This window comes from Vipera ursinii (genome assembly GCF_947247035.1).
Source record: "Vipera ursinii genome assembly, chromosome: 3".
In the NCBI taxonomy this organism is placed as follows: Eukaryota; Metazoa; Chordata; class Lepidosauria; order Squamata; family Viperidae; genus Vipera; species Vipera ursinii.
This window is the reverse complement of record NC_139516.1, coordinates 77696455-77716684: the sequence shown is the minus strand read 5'-3', so window position 1 is coordinate 77716684 and position 20230 is coordinate 77696455.

Below are 20230 nucleotides of genomic sequence, written 5' to 3'. Positions count from 1 at the left end.
ATCATTGTGTCATAACTTGTAATTTTGCTGATTGTTCATGTTTGCTGTCCAACAAAACCATTATTGTTCTTTAAGAACTAATCAAAGTACAAATTATTATTACCATCATCTTCACGATCAAAGTGATCATTTTACTGGAAGAAGAAAATAAAACAATCATAAATAGAAAAAAATAACATATTTCCTCATCCTGCACTTACAGTTTCTTGAAACAAAAAGACCCCAACATTCTGTTTTTTATAATAGCTGAAATTGAGACAAATAGAAAAGGGGGTTGAATGAAAAATAGAAAGGAGTCTAGGATGTGCATAGCAGATATTAAGTCGTGAATGCAGAAAATAACTCAAAGCTTTATAACATGAGCAAGCAATGTTACAGAGCTATAACAAAAGTTTATTGAAAAGCCAAGGGCTATGGATTTGGCAACAATATAGAATAGACACATCACTCATCTCAGCAGGTCTGTATTTTTTCTTTTTCATTTTTCTAAGTTTTTGAGGGGAGTTCAAATTTTTGTAACTGTTATGAGTATCTGAACTGCTACATTAGAATTTTCATCTATTTTACCCACTGAAATAGCAGCAGTGTCATTAGATTTTTGCAGTTACGATCAGTTGTAGCTTTGTAATCTTAAAAATGGATTTGAATTCTGTATAGTTCTGGAAAACAGATTTATTGCTTATTATTATTGAGCAAAAAGACCTGATTCAGCGCTCTATGAAATAAGTACAGTTAAGGACTTTCATAGAATTTTAATCTAATATTTAAACATTTTTTTTGTTATGGATCTTTTGGCAAAGACAGAGTAATATAATTATATTAACAGTGGTCTTTGAAGTACTCTATAAACTTTGATATATAATATCTCTCTCTCTCTCTCTCTCTCTCTCTCTCTCTCTCTCTCTCTCTCTCTCTCTGTGTGTGTGTGTGTGTGTGTGTGTGTGTGTGTGTGAGAGAGAGAGAGAGAGAGAGAGAGAAGTTAAAGAGTACCTGCCCACAAAATTTTCAACAACTTACTTCCATTTCAAAGATTTGACTATTCTTGAGCTTGTCAAGATTTATTGGACCTTAAAACATCTCTTTTAGTAATGCTTGGTTCATTGTTGAATTGAGATGAATAACTTTTGGATTAAGAAGATACAAAATAAGGTTCAAGAAAGTACTAGACGTAATTTAGTAGGACGATGAGCTTGTCGATAAGAAGGTTGGCAGTTTGGCAGGTCGAATCCCGAGTGCCGCGTAACAGAGTGAGCGCCTGTTACTCATCCCAGCTTCTGCCAACCTAGCAGTTTGAAAGCACGTAAAAATGCAAGTAGAAAAATAGGGACCACTACAGTGGGAAGGTACCAGCGTTCCGTGTGCCTTTGGTGTCTAGTCATGCCGGCCACATGACCATGGAGACGTCCTTGGACAAGCGCTGGCTCTTTGGCTTTGAAATGGAGATGAGCACCGGCCCCTAGAGTTGGAAATGACTAGCACGCATGTGCGGGGGAACCTTTACCTTTACCTTTTTTATGAAGTGAATTAGAGGGGCGGGGGGGGAGTAATGTATGTATATATTTTTCTAGTGAACAAGTCAACTTCAGTGATGTTTTTAGCCTTTCTAAGGATTTAGGACAAGAGTTCTATGAACATTTTTAGAATATTATTTATTTCTATTATTTAAAAACAAGTGTTTCCTAGCCTATTGGTTACACATTATATGCAACTATTTTAAAGAATCAAGTTTTCTTTATTTATAGACACTGAATATAGTTTGGTAGAGAGTCTCTATGAATTACTCCATTCAAATAAGGAAGCTGATTGAGATTTGAAGTAATTTCCTTCTTTTGGAAGAAGGAAAGGAATCAAATACCATCTGTTTCCTGCTGCATTACATCTCTGAAAGTACTGAGAAGAGCAATAATTAATAAACTCATTTAACATTTGTTTTCTTTAAAGAGTTGTCTATCATAACTAAATTTATTTTTAATCACAAAAAGGTTTTGCTATTTGCAATGAGCTGAGCCTAAATATACTTTCTCACACAGATATACCACTGCACAGAAATAAAATGGAACTAGTTCAATTTCAAGTCTTAACTAGAAGCTATGGGATATTCATGGAAGCCCCCAACATATCTCATATGTTTGATTAGAAAGTAATCATGAAAATATTACATTATATTAAAGTTTTGATGATGAAAGTACCAAAGTGCAAAAATACCCACTATTATTTTTAATATGGAGAACAACTACTAAACATATTATAGATAAATATTAGTTTCTGATAAGAATCAAAATATTTCAAGTACTACTAACAAACCAACTAGACTACCCAATTTATTTCAAATTCTCACTGTCATTAAATCCATCATCAGCTCACACATTTACATTGTAAAAACAATATGAACATTTAGCTCTTAACACAGTAGCTGCAAAGCCATGTGCTACTGGCAACAATCAAACAGATTGAGTGCAGTCATTGTAAATTACCACCACAAAGAATTTGTAATCTGTTGTAATAATAATGTCCAAGGTTATGGGAGAGATTTCTGGCATAGTAATTGATACATTATAGCCACCTGTTCAACACTATGTGAATGTTCATGCTCTTATGTTCATTTTGCACGTAAGTCACTTCAAACAGAAAATTTACCAAAATGAGAACTGTCAAATTCAAAATGTCAAAATCCTCATCAACTATAGACAGAATTGCATATTAAAATATTAGTACATTTATTATTAATAAATGCCTTCATTTATTTGACTCAAAATTCAGATGTGACTGTCAGACAGAGGATAGCAATAGGTGAATTGGCTTATTCCATTTTTCACAATGATTCATTCAGTTTTGTGCTTGTCCCTTTTCTGCATATATCTTACCCCCACACACTTTTTTCCCAAAATAATTTCCCTCACATTTACACAAGTCTGCACAATAATGTATATACTGTAACTATAAAATGTAAATAAATATTCCTTTCTCTCTTGAGATACACTTGCCCATATTGATCCTTGATATCTGCCCCATTAATCAGATTTGACCCAAATGTTATTTTTTTCTTTCTCTGACTTATAGATTCAGTGTCTCTCTTTAACCAAAGAGGCTTCTCTCTATAGCGATGCCAACCATTACAAATGGTCAATTAGAACTGAAATTCAGGTCAAATGCCTGAAGCATCCTTAACTGACAATTCAATCCTACTCATAAATAAACTCTTTTGTGCTAATAAAGTATTTCCGTAGTATATTTCTATAGAATTGCTGCCTGCGAAGGACACTGCTAGGCAGTATTTATAACAAGGATATACAGTGAACTGACAGCAATATAATTATTCAGAGTAAATCAAATACCAAACTTCCTAAAACAAAAATGCTAATTATTTCATTGCAATTTCATTGTAATCATAATTTTAGTGGTTTTTTTAAAAAATAATAATTACTGGTCTTATTGCAAAATCACAAAGGAGTTTTTTTTCCCCCCAAAAAGCAACTGGATTTTTTTTCCTTTGAAAACATTTCAAAGCTTCTTCAATTCTAATTGACTGGATGGGAATATATTATATTCTTTGCATTCACCTGTTGATTAGCACTCTGAGAATAATTGAGGCCACCTGAGGGTTTACAGTATCTGTATCCTCAGAGTCATCTGCAGGGCTTTTTTTCTCATAGAACGCTCAGAACGGAGTTCCGGCACCTTTTTTGGATGGAACCTTGTAGGGTAGGCAAGATGGGTTGTATGACATGTGTGAGTTCCGGCACCTTTTTCTTTTACAAAAAAAGCACTGGTCATCTGAATGGGTGTGGAATCTTCTTGGGGCTGCTGTGTTGAAAACAGGAGGCAAGTGGTGTCATAGCCCTACCCCTTTGTTGAGGGAACGCTGTTCAGTTTTAATATTGGTGGCCTCTTTGACTCCTCTTTCAATCCAGCGGTCCTCTCTGTTCAGGGTGTTAACTTTGTACCACTGGATTGAAAGAGGAATCAAAGAGGCTTTTGGAAGTAGTTTGCCATTGCCTCCTTCCTAGGATTGAGGGGAAAAAAATGACTGGCTCAAAGTCACTCAAGGCTTTGTGCCCAACCTGAGACTAGAATTCACAGTCTCCTGGTTTTTAGCCTAATGCCTCAACCATTATACCAAACTGGCTCTTCAATCTACATACCTATTCACTGTTCACAGAACATATACCTCTTTAAATTAGAATGCTCCTAAACAGTGCTTTTTTTCTAAAAAAAAAAAAAAGGTGCCAGAACTCTCATCTTGGTGGGTGCAGGAGGTGGGGGGGGGGCGGCGGTGCTGCTGCAGTCATGGGTGTGAGGGGTGTTGACAGCGGGCTGCCCCCCGGGGCTGGAGCTGGTACGGCTGGTGCTGTGGGAGCAGCAGGGCCTGCTCTATATAGCAGGGCTGTGTTGGGTGGGCGGTGGAGGCGGTGCGGGCTAGGCAATGCAGGGCGGCCACTTAGGCATGCAGTGCAAGGCGACGGTGGCACAGGTCCAGCACCAGGTAGGCCACCAACCTGGCTGACATGGGTGAGCACAAGGAAGGAGTGCACTGGGACTCCGCAGAACCCACCTCCCACTCCTTGTCCTCTCTTACTTACCTAGTTTAGATGGTGTAATTGGGCAGCAGGGACAGATGCAATATTCCTGTCTACTCGCCTTTGCTGCAGACAACTTGCCAGTGCAACATTTGCCAGCCAGGTCTTTTGGCGTGCTCAGCAGCAATTCCTATTGGCTTTCGAAAGCCAGTAGGCTTTTGAAAGCCAATAGAGGGAGTAGCATAGCTTGTGCAAAAGCTTTTTGTGTGTGCAAAAAAAGGTGCTGGAACGCCATTCTGAGTGTTCTATGAGAAAAAAAGCCTTGCTTTTATGTTTTAATCTTATGATTTTAAAAATATATTTTTTCTATTGTAAGTTGCCCCAAACCTCGCCATGTGGATTGCATACAAATATTATATAATCGGTAGATAAAGGTAGAACATATGTTAAATATACATCAAATGATAATTTGCTTCCCTACAAAGTCAATTCTTGCTCAATGAAATGACAGACCAAGCAGTTAACTCGGAAAGGCAAGAGGAAAATCTAGAAGAGGTCTGGGCAACTTGTAGAAGGGAAAGGCCCACACTGATAAATTAAAAATCTTTGTGGTCTGCAAGGGAATGCTGGTGGGCTAATCAATGATTTGGTGACTAGAGGAGCATCTACAGTGTTGGAGCTTGTGGTCATGGTAAGCCATGGAAACACTAGGGAGCATGACTTTTAGGGCAGTGGTGGTGGTTTTATTACTTTTTTTTTAAAAAAAAAAGTTTGTGCTCTGTCCAAGGGTGCTTGGCAGGCTGCATGTATAGGCCTGGTCTAGAATTTATTTTGGAGCATTCAACTATCTAGAGCAGGCATGTCAAACTCATTTTGTTTGAGGCAACTTCTTATAAAAGAATTGCCATTAATTTGTTTTAATAAAATAATTTAAATCAATTTTTTTACTTGATTTCAAATTAAATGAATTATATTGGTTGACAATGAGATTTTTTTAGTACAATTGCCAAATGCAATAAACTGGTTTTAGGTATATGTTACTGGAAGGAAAAAGCAATCCCTGCTGCGTTACTGATCCCAGAGAAGCATTTGCATCTATGCAGGTATCCTTAGGGTGCCATAGTTATGGATGAGAAATATTGGTTGCAAAGTTGGCATTTCTGGATGTAATACAGATATTTTGGACTTATTTTTGTTTCTTTGCATGTGCTACTGACTACACTTATGCACATATGTAACATCTTTTACTAGAATACATGACCACTGCTTGTCCAGAATGTGAAAAGTGAAAGATTGTGACTAAACAAAATTTTAATGTACAGATAATACCACCAGAAATTATTTTAGCCTTTTTAATAAATGTTGTTATTGATGTTAAGCTCACCATGGAAAACATTATATATTGTTATGTATATACTAGGTAAATTATTTAAAGACTGAAGTGCAATATAACTAGATTCTAAATAATCTATTTTTCAAAACACACAACAGTCCAAACAGTAAAAATAAACTCCAAATTAAAAATATTTCATTCTTAAGAATTGTTTAATTTAAAGTGGTTTAGTTGTAATGAATGGTTAGATTCAGAATAGTTTTCAATAGTACAAAATAGTACAAAAGATACTATTTTTTCTAGCATCAGCTAAATTAGACATATTACATTGAGAAAAACGTTTCTCATTTCTTTCCTGTTACCTTTATGAAATCATCATTGCAGAGATGTTAACATAGGAAATAGATTATTTTGTTATCTAATTTTACCTTCCAAAAGACAGAAGCAGATGAAAAATCTGAGGTTGTTTCCTGTTGGCTTTTTTTAATTAGCTGTTTTAGATTCTAAAAGTTTAGTTCCTAAAGAAGTAACCCTGTAAATAATTTTAATGTCCTCCTCTAGTGCAGATGTAGGCAATCTTGGCTCTTTTATGACTCGTGGACTTCAACTCCCAGAATTCCTGAGCCAGCATGGCTCAGCTTGGAAACCTCTCCCTTTCCCCTCAGCATGGCTGGCTCAGGATTTCTGGGAGTTGAAGTCCACAAGTCATAAAAAAGAGCCAAGATTGTCTAGCCCTGCAATAGGCTTAGGAAAGCCAATAGAGGGAGATTTTTTTCTATTTTCTTTTTTGCAAAAAAAAGGTGCCAGAACACCGTTCTGAGTGTTCTATGACAAAAAAAGCCCTGCTCCTAACCTATTTCTCCTTCTGTTTTCTTTTGTTCTCAAGAGGATTAAACCAAGCTGTTGTCAAAATGATACAACTAATAGGCTTTTAAATTTATATTGAACTTATTTTCTTCCTCTTTAATTCATTTAAAATACTGAGATAGTTTTCTTCTTAATCTAAACCATTTTCATTTAGGATGTGACCTAAAATGTCTTCAGAATACAATGTGAATGATGATGGAGAAAAATCATAGTTAATCTTATTGCACATGTTATTTGGTTTCTATAATTTGTCCTTGAAAATTATTATTCCAACAAACTAATTCATCAGAACATACGCTGGATATTGGGATTCAAACCCAATTAGAATGGAAAAGAAGAATAGCATATTACAATATAAATGTGACCTGTAGTTCTCCTTCATGAGATATTCAGAAGGTTTGTAGTTTTCAACAAATCCCTGAAAAGCTTTAGGGTTCTTAGGCTACCAAGAGTCAATCTGGAGCATTGTTGTGATTTTCTGCAGAGATTCTCCATTCAAACACTGAAACACTGAAAGGTATTGTTCTGAGTGGACAGCTTTTTCAAAGGTTCTTCATATATCAGCATGAAATCCCAGGTGGATAAAAGTAAGATGTAAATAAAACATCTCATCTCAAATGAGAAGAAAAAAATGTCCTAAATGCAACTTTGCTAACTATCTATACATTTTCACTGTTATAAAAAAGAGTGGGGGTTTTTTCAATAAAAAAGACGATGTATACAATTTTTTATAGAGAAAAGATAAGTAATTTATTTATTTTATTATTTATTTTTATTACATTTATATCCCGCCCTTCTCCGAAGACTCAGGGCGGCTTACAAGCTTAGCAGTAGCCTTCATTCTATGTATATGCCTGCTTATTAGGGCTTTCACACACACCCCAAGCGGCATTATTACAAAGTCAGCTTATTGCCCCCAACAATCTGGGTCCTCATTTTACCTACCTCGGAAGGATGGAAGGCTGAGTCAACCTTGAGCCTGGTGGGATGCGAACCTGCACTAATTGCAGGCAGCTGGTGTTACTTAAGGAGGCATCAGCCCACTGCTCCACCAAGGCTCTTCCTTTGATGCCCTGCAGGCATTTTGAACCTCAACTCTTATTGAACCCATGGCATAATCAATGGGAAAGTTCTGCAGGAGTTTTAGTCCAATACCCAGACATGGCTGTTAATCTCTTACTTTCTGTAATTTTCCTATGCACATAATATCTAAGGATTTATAATTCTCTTGAAAAGATTAACTAATTTCTATTCCAAAAAAATACATTGTAACAAATGTATTGTAAGGTGGCATACAATCTTCAAACAGGGAAAAGGGACTGTCCCATCTAAGCACTAATAGCCATTAGAAACCGGAAGAGGATATTTAGCATGGCCAAAGATAGAAATGTCTATTTGGGAAAAATGGTTGGATCCAGTGTCATTTATGTGTTAAAAATGCCTAAAATTAATAGACAGTATGACTGAAATCAGTGAAATTGGAATTAGCCATTTAGTAATTCAAATCTATTGAGACCAACAGGTCTAATTTATCTAAGTCTAGATCTAACCTAGGTTTGTTTTTTTTCCTCTAACAATGAATTGCCATCTGTTAACCTCACCAGCTAAACCAAACCCTGAAATCAACTCCCTAGGAGGGCTAAAACTACATTGCTTTTTTTTAATAGTGATTTTATTTTAAAAAATGTCACAATGATAAAAAAAACCCTAATGAACAATAAAAGAACTAAAAGAAAAAAGCGTAAGCTGCAGGAAAAAAAGAAAAATATAAAACGTTCAGGAAAAAAGAAAAGAAAGAAAGAAAAAATAAAAGTATAGGTAAGAAAAAAAAAAGGACTTCCCGGTAAGAAATGGCGAACTGAAGACAGCTCTACTAAAAGCAGAGCTGACAAGTGTGCTAGAATGAAGAGCTAGAGAATAGATCAATTCTTTGTAATTCCATTCAGGACAAGAAGAAGACTTGAGAGTGCTTATAAGTACACCATATTGTTGATCCTCACTTTGTTCAGTTCACCATTCCCCCCCTCCCACCCTGAAGTCCTAAAGCTGCTCTTATTGAGATTAGCTATGATGATAGAATCTTGCAAGTTTGATTGTGATGTCTGTCTAAACCGCTTCCAAATATTAGCTAGTTTTGGAAGTATTTTTGGCTCTTCTGCATATTTCTATAAATGTCAGTTTCCTTACTTTCTAGACCATTCTGTTCATCCCATCAGATAATCTAGTGTTGTCCACAAGCCTGCAATAATCAAGGTTTGTTATCTTCTACAACCAGCATTGTATATATATATAAAAGGAGTTTCATCCATAGCTTTTATAGCTGCTGTTGTGCTAGCTTTATGGAGTTGGACGTTTATAGTTTGGAAGGAACTCTCCAATGCAGATGTCAATATTATCAGCCATAATTTTGAAAGGCAAAGTATTAGAGAAATATCAAGATAGAAGAATTTTGAAAATATTTTTATTATTGTGAGTTAATATAGGATACCACCATACATTTTGTATGGTGTTAATACATGTACAGTATATTAATGTATTGCACTACATGTAGTCTTTGACTCACAACTGTTCATTTAGTGACTGTTTGAAGTTACAACAGCACTGAAAAAAGTGACTTATGACCATTTTTCACACTTATGACCATTGTAGGATCCCCATGGTCACATGATTTACATTTGAATGCTTGACAACTGACTCACATTTATGATGGTTTCAGTGTCCCAGAGTCATGTGATCCCCTTTTGCGACAATTCTGACAAGCAATGATAATGGGGAAATCTGATTCACTTAACAACTGTGCTACTAATTTGAGAACTGCAGTGATTCTCTTAACGAATCTGGTGAGAAAAGTCATAAAATGGGGCAGAATTCACTTAACAAATTTCTCACTTAACAACATAAATTTTGGGGTCCATTGTGGTCATATGTTGAGGACTATCTGTATATGTATACAATAATACATGTAGTGGAACAAAATAGAATCATGACATTTTTTCTCTTGGAAGATCCTTAATCTGTAGTACATAGCAATTTAAAATACATAAATCATGGAGTGTTCAATCAGCTACCTTAGTAAAATGTTCTGTTCCAATGGTACATCTACTGCTTTGGACTGGTGAAGTAAAGTCACTCCAGTGAGAAGCAGGATGTCATAGATTTTTAAAAGCCTGTTTTATTTGAATCTTCATCTTAGCAAACTGTCCATTTGAAGATTTGAACAACACACACACACATAGAACAGAGAGCTTCCAGGAACAGAAATTTAATTGCTGTTTTTTTTCCCATTTTATCACTCTCCTTAAAACATACACAGCAATACTGAGGCAATGTCCACAGTGATTAAGTACAACTTCAGTGTCAGTCTCTAGATCACACAGGCCAATACAATATTCTGGTTTAATATAATCAATTCCATTGTAAATATTGACAAAGGTATTAATAGTGAGCTTGCCACATGTATCCAACAGAGTTCATCTGCGGTTGACTGAAAATTTATAGAGTCAATAAATTATCTTCCTTTTATTTCTAAGGCCTTTTGGATAGTCTGTAAATTACCCTTCACTTCATCCCCAAAATATTTAATTTGTAAAAAATAGAAATTGTAGTGATGAGGGATATGTAGAATTTTGACTTCCTTGCACTGAGGGGAGAGGAATAAAAATGAGGGGATGTCATGGATAAAGCTCTTGTTAAAAGCACACATAGTATTTTAGTAACCTCTTAGGTGTGTCAAGTATTGGTTGTTTGGACAGTACCAGAATGGTAAGTAGAAATTAGTATGTGGAAAGCACCTGCTGCCAGACCCGTAAAATGTGACCCTATTAGATAAGGTCATATAGCATGTTGCTGTTAAAGGGAAAGCAGTGGCTTCTTTGCTTACAAATTTTAGGGTCCTTTTTTATTCTTGTTCTTAACAATTACTCTACTTCAACTGGCCAAATGGTCCTAATGTGAAACATTTCTTGCTTTTGTTTAAATCCTTTAATACTAAAAATAATAAGTTAACATACCAGCACCTTGGTATTGTTATTATTATGGTTAATCAATCACACAGCCAGATGTTTAGACAGAATTTGATATTTTTATCCACCTCACCTGCTTCCCAGAGATCTGATATAGGCAAATGTTGTTATACATGTAACAACATGAAATCACAGCTGCCAATTGTTTCACTGATGCTGATCTTCATTTGCACCAAGTTCTTTCCAAGAACCTAAGATGTAGTGATGTATCTAGAATGTTGTAATGTATAGGTTGTCCGTGACCATAATAAAGGCTATCCCATTACAGTCGCAAGTGATAACAATTGTTAAGTGAGCAACCTCCTTAAAGACCCTCACCTCCTGTTCTCCCTGATGCCACTATTAAATAAACATGTGGGTCATTAAGCAAGCATCGGGTACCTAAATGGTAGGAGAGGCTCTGGGAGGCTGCTGCCCACCTGGGACCATAGAGGAGACAGACCAGCAGCAAAAGGTTTTGCAAAGCCTAAAAGAAGCCAGTCAGGGGAAAGAGCTCAGCTAGATCACAGCCCTGCACCATGTTCCAATCCCAGAGAGCTTCCCCATCAAGCTCCATGCTTGGCCAATGAAAATGAGCTTGTGGGCTGGCCTCTGCTCCAATCAGGAGATCACAAACCTTTCCTGGCTCTGGGGAAGTCAGCCACCTGCATGCAAAGGCAGTAACTTCAAGACAATCTTCCCAAAACCTTTATCTTGCTTAACCCCCTGCCTCCTCAAGAAACCCACAAAGGGGCAAAAGCTGTAAGGGACAGACTTAGTGATCATTCTTCCTCCCAATTAGGTTCTGAAATTTAACTATCTGCCTCTGCCCTCCAATCTGGATCTCTCTTTTTTCCCCGTGAATAGGCCACTATATACCACTATAGAACAGTTACAGCAGAGGAGGAAAAATATAGGAAAGAGAGGGAGGGAGGAAGGAAGGAAGGAAGGAAGGAAGGAAGGAAGGAAGGAAGGAAGGAAGGAAGGAAGGAAGGAAGGAAGGGAATGAGAGAAAAAAAAGGTATGACCATGTATATAATGCAATCAGTCCATTTGCATTCTTGTGCCCCACTAGCTCTCAACCAGCCATCAAAAGGATTACTGCTCATCAAAAAGCTAAGATGCATCTTAGAAACACAACAACAGTCCACAATAGCACTGCAACTTGCACAATATACACTTATTTAATTGTGTCAATGAATTCTCTCCATTAAGTGCTGCTTAGTGGATTTCCTCAATTTCATTATATAAGCAATTTAAAACTGCTTCCATTGATTTTTCAGTGTGTTTGCTTTTAATATAAAATTATACAAATTCATGAGTCCATCAAGATTAGGAACTGAGTAGTAGGTGATTGGAAAGTACTATTGTATTGGAAAAGGTTTCCAAAGCAGCAAAATCCATGAATCGCTTGCTGGGGATATGACTCTGAGTTTGTTTTGTCAAATGGATGGAAGGATGCTCACTGAACTGTTTTTTGTGAAATGAAAGGGAAAGCCATGGTTTCTTTATTACTCCCAACAACAGTGAAAATTTTATAAGGTAGAAATAGATGGGAGGAAAGGAAACAGAGAAATTTCTCTATTGGTCTTTCTATTTAAGTGGCCTCACGTCTTTTTAAAGGAAACTGGCTAATACAAAGCAGAGCAAGGCTTAGGAACTATAGAGTCAATTCCCTGGAATGTATAATTACAGCTTTTACTTGTTTGGGGAAGGGGTTCCATTTTATTTTCATTGGTTGCATTCCCTTCATCTGCATTTGCTACATTGATTCACCCTAACAACTACAAATTGGCCAACAATAACAAAAGATAATAAGCAGTGACATAGTGGTCTGGACCACTGGCAATCTCCTCCAGAAATCTGTTCTCACAGAAGCCCAGCAACTGCAGAAGGAGGCAGACAAGTCTCACATGAGGAACATGAAATGCTATGTTAGGTCAACTTTTTTATCTACTTCTGATTATTTTCTGTAGGAGAGTAACATTAGTACCATAGGTACAATATCCACAAGGATTATGATATCTAGGCATGAGTAGGAAAGAATGACAGTGTGAAAAAAAGGATTACAATTGTAAAGGAAAATGTTCTTCCACAATTAAATATATCAATTAAAAAAAGACCCTCAACATTTTAAATACACATCATTTCATGTCTCCATCCTCATAAAATTAAAAGAATCAAGGTGTCAATCAATTTTTTTATTTCTTTATTCCCCACAATCTTATACATTACTTACAAGCTAAGCAAGTGGACCATTTAGGCAATGAATTAATCATTTTTATTGGCATCTGGAAATTTAATCTTATCAGTGAATCATGTAATTTGGCAAAATAATTTCGTAGGAGAGAATGAATGGGAGATTTTTTTTCTTTTTAGTATGACATCTAAATTGTTTTACTAATCCTGACTGTGCCTTACCATCTTGAAATGATCCCTCTTGGTGACTAAATAATTCTTCTCTGTGGAACAAGAAATCATTTTCAATAGATATAACTGAATCATCCCCTACCGTGTGTGCGATAAGCAAAACTGAACGTTTCTGAGGTATATTATACCACAAACTTTAAAAGACCAACTTATCATGTCTTTTGAAAAGTAGAACTTTTAGGATAAGTGTATATCTGGCCTGGTTATCTCTATCAGTGACATTTTAGTTTTAATCTTACACCTAATTATCTGAAAGCAAGTCCAATGAACTCGGAAATTTTTGAACAAGTGTTTTAATTTCTTACTTACTTCTACTCTCTGATCCATTCAGTCCAGGGATATTTATGGGTACCTGTTCGCCATATATAATTCTTTTCCTTTGATTAACAAAACCAAATCCTGAAGAGCTTTGATACAAAAAGTGTGCCTGCACTGAAAGTTTAAACCACTTTGGTAACACGACATCCCTGGAAACATGGAGGGAATGTGTCTTTTCTTTTTTAAAAGTAGTTTGGTTCAGAGGTTGCTAATCTAAAGGTTTGGAGATTGGACACAAGATAAACTTGGAGCATTTTGTCAAGATCTCTAAGGAAGATGGGCGGTTTAGGAATAGGAAGTATAAATAAATAAAGATTAATCATTCATAGGACATCCAAAGGCAGTAAAAGAGCATCAGACCAGCAAATCAGATCAGCTGAAAAGCACTTTTGCCATTTACTGTCATTGTTCCTTTAGCTGAGAACTTGATGTTGCATCAGACTAATGTTGCATGGTTTGTTGACTGTGATACAATGTTAAGCTCACACTCTTATCAAGTGTCACACAGTTCCATTTTATGCACAGGCCATTCATCATCAGTGCTAGACAACCTATCGTTATGATTATAAGAATGATGATGGACCACAGATCAAATTAACAATGCTTTGAGGCCAATTCCAGTCTATACAAATGTCTTTCTACTTATCCCATGATTTGGACATTTATTTTTTACTTTGGATTGGATAGCTTAGATTGAAAACTGCAAAGCAATATTGTGTGTAACACAGAAAGGCATAGCTGCCCTCTGCATCTTGATACTCTCTTACATATACTCACAAGTTATTTTTTAATGGATACTTGCAGCAGAGACTTATTGAAAAGTCACTTAGATGTCCCTCAAGGTCATGTTCATGTTCACTTCATCTCTTGCTACCAGTTTCTTTCCTCAACTTTAAGATTTAGGAATGTGTGTGTGTGTGTGTGTAGTGATATAGCTTCTCTAAATCTAAAGCATGGGAATAAGTGAAATAGTTTATTTTAAAAGCATTAAATTTGCATTTGCATTTATTTTTCAAATACTATTTATATCACATTTCCTTTAATAGTACTTTGATTTGGGGTGTCATATTAAACTGACTCAGAGATTACAGCAATGAACTATTTATGCTTAGTTTTTTTCTAAAACAACTATATGCATTTTCTATTAACATGTTTAATTTTGGTATGCATTTATGTTTTAATAATTAAAATTATTAAAATAATTTTATCTGAATATTTATTTATTTTGATGCATATGGCTACCCATTTTGCCATAGAGACTTGGGGGTGGCTAGCAACATATAAACACCATAAAAATGGCATTGAAAGAAAACTATATATAAAACCTATAATGACAACTGAGGTCATTCTACAATTAAAGAAAAGCACCACGTGGGTTCTAGCTAACCTCTTGACCTCTAAGACAGGTGACATAACCAAGATTTCAAAGCTTTTCAAATGTTGGTAGATCAGGACCAATTTAGTCTTAAGGGTTATACAGAAAAATATAATTTTTGATGAATATTTCTGTTCAGGTTCTGTTCCCCATTTTTTTCTGAGGAATGGAAATTTGATAAATCTATATAAAATAGATTAAATCAATTTTAAAAATCTTTTTATTATTATTTTGTTTTGTAAGGTACAAGGGAAACATAACAAAAAATAGAAATAATACTGAATCTAGAACAAAGAACATAGACATCAAAACCTGTATATAAAATAGAAATACATTACCGAGGGCCTTATTTTTTGAACAACAAATTGAAACTTGACCAGACCACATTGATCAGATTTTCCAGGGTCAGTTCAAAAGCAAAAACTGAACATATTTTTAGTCCAAGATTTTACAACTGAGGTGTAGTTTCTTTCTAAGTCATGTTTTAGCTTTATTATCTTCTTTACTATCTCCCAAGACTAATACCCAAAGTTTCTCACAATTTAACATGTTTCTTTTTTTCAGTATTTAATTTAATACCCCCTGCACAACTTTAAGTCTTAGTTCTTTCAATGGTGTGTATAAACAAACAAAATGGGAAAACCAAAGAACAAATCTAAAGCATGTATGTTACAAAGTTCCTTTAAACTAGCATAAAAGAAAGAAAAAAACAATGACAGCAACCTTTCTTGAACATCTGCTGTATTGTCCAAAGCGAAATATACCCTATAAATTTTGATGAATTCATCTCATCTTAAGACCATAAGACACCTATCTGACATTCTTTAGAACTCAGAACTCCTGATCTGATAAAATAGGAAATTAAACTTTGTTCCAAAGTTATCAATTCTTATTTTAATTATGCTGTTTAATTATTAATATGACTGAGCTGTGAGTTTGGAGTCCATTGAGATCTTTTCCAATATGCCCCCAAATTGAAGAGTTTCAGAGGCTGACAATCTGTCAGATCAAAACTGAGAGATCAGTAATTGTTTTAATTGGATATGTTGCCATTAAGCATTTTCAGGCAATTCAAATTCTTTTTGTAGCAACTTAACTGTTTTAATCTTTAATGATCAATTGATCTAAAGTATTGATTCTTTTTCTATCCAGGTGTTTTCTGCCCTCCCTCCAAAGAAAAGTTACTTCCCACATGTAAATTAAAATTATCTCAGAGGGTCCATTTCTTGTGAGAACAAAAATCAACTCAAACTTTTACCTTCAACCCAAGCTTTTCTATTATGTTGCTTGTAGCCCCCGCTGGATGCACCAGTTCATCCACAGAAATTTCCTCAATGGTTTTCAATATTCTTAAAATATATCAAATGAATTGATAATAAAATTTCTCTTAAAATATTTACTTTTTGTCTCAAATGTATAGGAATTATAAGTCATAATCCCAACTGTTTTGGTTTCAAAAAATATATTTGAGGAAAATGAAGTTTTGGGAATTTGTTGAATAAATAGGCTGCTGAACAGCGCAACAAAACCAGATGTAGTCCATCTGCAGCACAACTTACACCAGGCATCCCAGAATTTGTAAAACCGATTATATAAGGACCACCATGTACACAAAAAGAGTCACAGCCATCTGGGCAAAGTGACAGACAGCATCTGTATTGAGGGGACCAATAATGACTCTACTCTCATCAGACTGAGTGGATTATGTCTGACAGCTGGATTTCCAGTTGCACAATATAAATTTTTTATGCACTGTGGTTAGTGGCTAAAACCATCATTCTTAAAAATGTTCCCTGTGACTAAAATAAGCTATGAGTTATAATGCATACTTCCCAGAAAGCCTCATAGCCATAACTCTACAGTATGATGCCTTTCACAATGATGGATATCCACATTTCATTTTCATATTTTAAAGAAGACTTGCTTTCCCTCATTGGCATTACCTGTGCATAACTCTCAATATTTGGAATGCAGATGGTGACTTTTCTGAAAGTACACCTTCCTCTGTGATGAATGATAGATGGGAAATAGATATACAGAGCTTCTAAAAAGAAAAAAAAGGAGGGGAGCCCCCAAAAACTAGAACTGATATCAGATTTTATCATACCACAACATAATTGTGTGAAGGGTAAGTTTCATAATGACACTTATATTTCACTTTTCTTTCAAAGAGAAACACCTAGCACACAGAGCATATGACTACGTGATATGGTATAGCACAGACATGTCAAACACAAGGCCTGGGGGCCAGATCCGGCCCGCAAAGTGGTTTCATGTGGCCCGTGAAGCCATCCTGGAAACAGTGAGGGAATGGCCCCCACTGCCTTGGCCCTGGCCCAGAGACCCTCCTTCTGCCAGAGACCCTCAGATCTGTCCCACTCCTGCCCAGGCCCCCATAGGCACCCTTGATGCGAATGATGTAGAGCTAGCCATGCCCACCCAGTAGGCCATATGCACTCTAGCCACGCCCGCCCAGTAGGCCATGCCCACTCTGGCCATACCCACCCGGCCCCTTGAGGGCAACCACAATGCTGATGCGGCCCTCAATGAAATTGAGTTTGACACCCCTGGTATAGCAAGAGAAGCCGCTGCCCACATTTTAATTGTGCACAGCATATTTCCTGAGGAAAGAAGAGTTCATGCTCTCTTCACCAAATACCACATTTCTCAGGACAAGAACTAATTCTTCCAAGCAAATACCTGTATAATTATTATTATTATTTTTAAATCCATGTCATTATTAGTCTGAAGCAGAGATGCATAACTTTGGGTTGGAACAGATGGGCACCAAAAGCTCTAAACGGTATTTATCCATATGCTGGGGGGTACATTCCCCAAAGTTAGGAGAAGGAAGTGTCTGGATGTGATCTGATGTAATTAATTCTCTAATTAATTATAATATAATGTAATTGATGAGTTGTTATAATTGCTCCCCATGTAATTTTCATGTATGTTTCATTAAATATTATAAATTGGCAGTTACTTTTGGAACAGAACTTGACTGATCTCAAAGCATTTGAGAAACATTTTGCCTTCAGGCCTCGGATTATTCACTTTATAAGCAGATATATATTTTCTATAGGTGAAAAAGATAGGGATGGTCTGAAGATTACCCAGTAATTTCCATAAGTGAACAGATCTTCCTTGACCTAATCAGGTCTCTAGGGGGCATTAGATGTATTTGGATATATATTTAAATATATGGAGCGTATTTAGATTGGAGCAAGACTTTACTCATTTTCATGTTATGCAAAAATAAATGCTGGGACTATTCAGAATGATTTGCAAAATGTCTTCCACAGGTTCTCATAAACTTAGAAAATTTAGATTGAGAAACTAAGCATTTGGTTAAAGGCAAGATAGCTGCTGAATTAGAATGGTAACCTTATTAAAAATAATAGTTTTCCTCTGTATCACTATATGTTGTAATGGATATCAGAGCAAAAAGAATAATTGTTTTTGTTTCTTCTATAACTTGTATAATGACTTGTTTCTATTCCTCTGATTGTTTCTTAAGTAAAAAAAATAGATCATATGCAATATAGGGTAACTGTTACCCAACAAAGGTCTGGGATCACATTTGTGCATTTTTTTATTCATTATTTTTAATCTGGGAAAATAAATAATGTTGGTTTTCCAGTTCCTTGAAATCTAGCACATCCTCTACAATTACATGATCATCCCATAAAATATGGGCAAATTAAACAGTTCCCATTTAAGCAGTGGGAAGTTTAAAAAAATATATTCTAGTCTGCAACACTTCATTTAAAGTAGGGGGGAAAACATTTTGTCTAATATAGTACAGATGATTGAGTTGTTTAACTTGTGAGAACAGAAAAAAAATAATATCCCAAAACTGGGATCCAAATAAACGCAAAACCTCTTCTTGTCTTTAATTTACTCCAGTACCATCTAGTTCATTTTGGGTCTAATAACTCAGTGGAAGATAATAGAGTTTTATTTTCTCATATATTAAGATTGAATATAGGACCTTCCAGCTTGGAAAGCTTATGCTCTGACACTAAAGTAAGGAGCCTCCCAGTTTTTATAAAAACACCCACCTGCTTTTCTTTCCCATTCATTAGAGAAAAGTTAATCCACTCCAGTGTAGGATCCTATATAAAATTATTATTCTAAAACGAAGCATAGTAGTCATGGGAACAGTGCCTCAGACCTCAGATGACATAACTGCAGTGAAATATCATTAGGAAATGATTGTCAAAGTTATGTGATACTGTAAAAATGAACTTAACAAATAGGTATTTTTTCCTACTGCATATCCTATAGATGTTTACTCAAGAGTTTGTCACACTGAGGTCAATGGGACTTATTCCTCAGGAACTTAGCATGCTATTTCAAGCTAAAATAAACCAGGGTATCTGGACTCTAATATGGAGAACAGAAAAGGATTAATTAAATTATTCTTCGTCCATGACCTCAATGTCTAACCACCAACATTTTTGCTATGTGAGGTTTTCCAAATATCACCTTTTCTAATAAGTCAGATCAACAAGTGAAATTTGGCTATTTTAAAATTGATAGCTCTATCTCTTGTTTTTAAAAAGTATTTATATTGCTATGCTTCACTGATACCATATAACTGCTGCTATTATACTATCATTATATTTTACAGCCATTTGTCCTTTACAGATTGTGGTTTTGTGACTTGTAATATGATGAAAAGCATATATTGTGATATGCTCTGAACCACCTTGAGAAATTTAGTCTTAAAGTTATGTAATATAAATGCATGCTACTAGGTTTTATTAAATAAATTAATGTTTGTTCCTAAATCTGTTCTATTTTCTTTCTCCTTATCCTCCTTGTGTTCTGATTTTTTCTTCTTCTTTCTTTGTGAACCTGGATCACTTTAAACCTTTCCTTCCTACTGCTCTATTTCTGAGATACTCATTGTTTCACATCCACAACAGTTTTGATTGCAAGTTTTAAGCAGTGTTGGGAAATGTACCTTTTCTCACAACAATTTGATCTTTGGCCTCATCTCTTTTTTGGCCTCATCTCTTCTTACACTGCTTTTGATGCTCTGCCTCTTTTATTGTACTCTTTCTTCTTGTTTGTTGTCATTAATAGAAGTATATTATATCTAGCTTCAGGTTATGATTGGGAATATATTTAATCTTTATAGTTTAATTGGTTCTTTTATTATAAACAGAATTTTAAAGTTCATAAATTCTGAAGAAGCACATAAAATTTACTGTAGAAAATTTGGGTTCTTCCTCTGTGTGCCTAATGCGTGCCTAATGCGCACATATGCAATAAGACAAAACACCTCAAAAAAGGGCAAACAACACATCAGTAAAACTTCACAAGTGTGGCATCTTGGCACAACAATATATGTAAATTTGTCAAATTTAGATTATTTACCAAC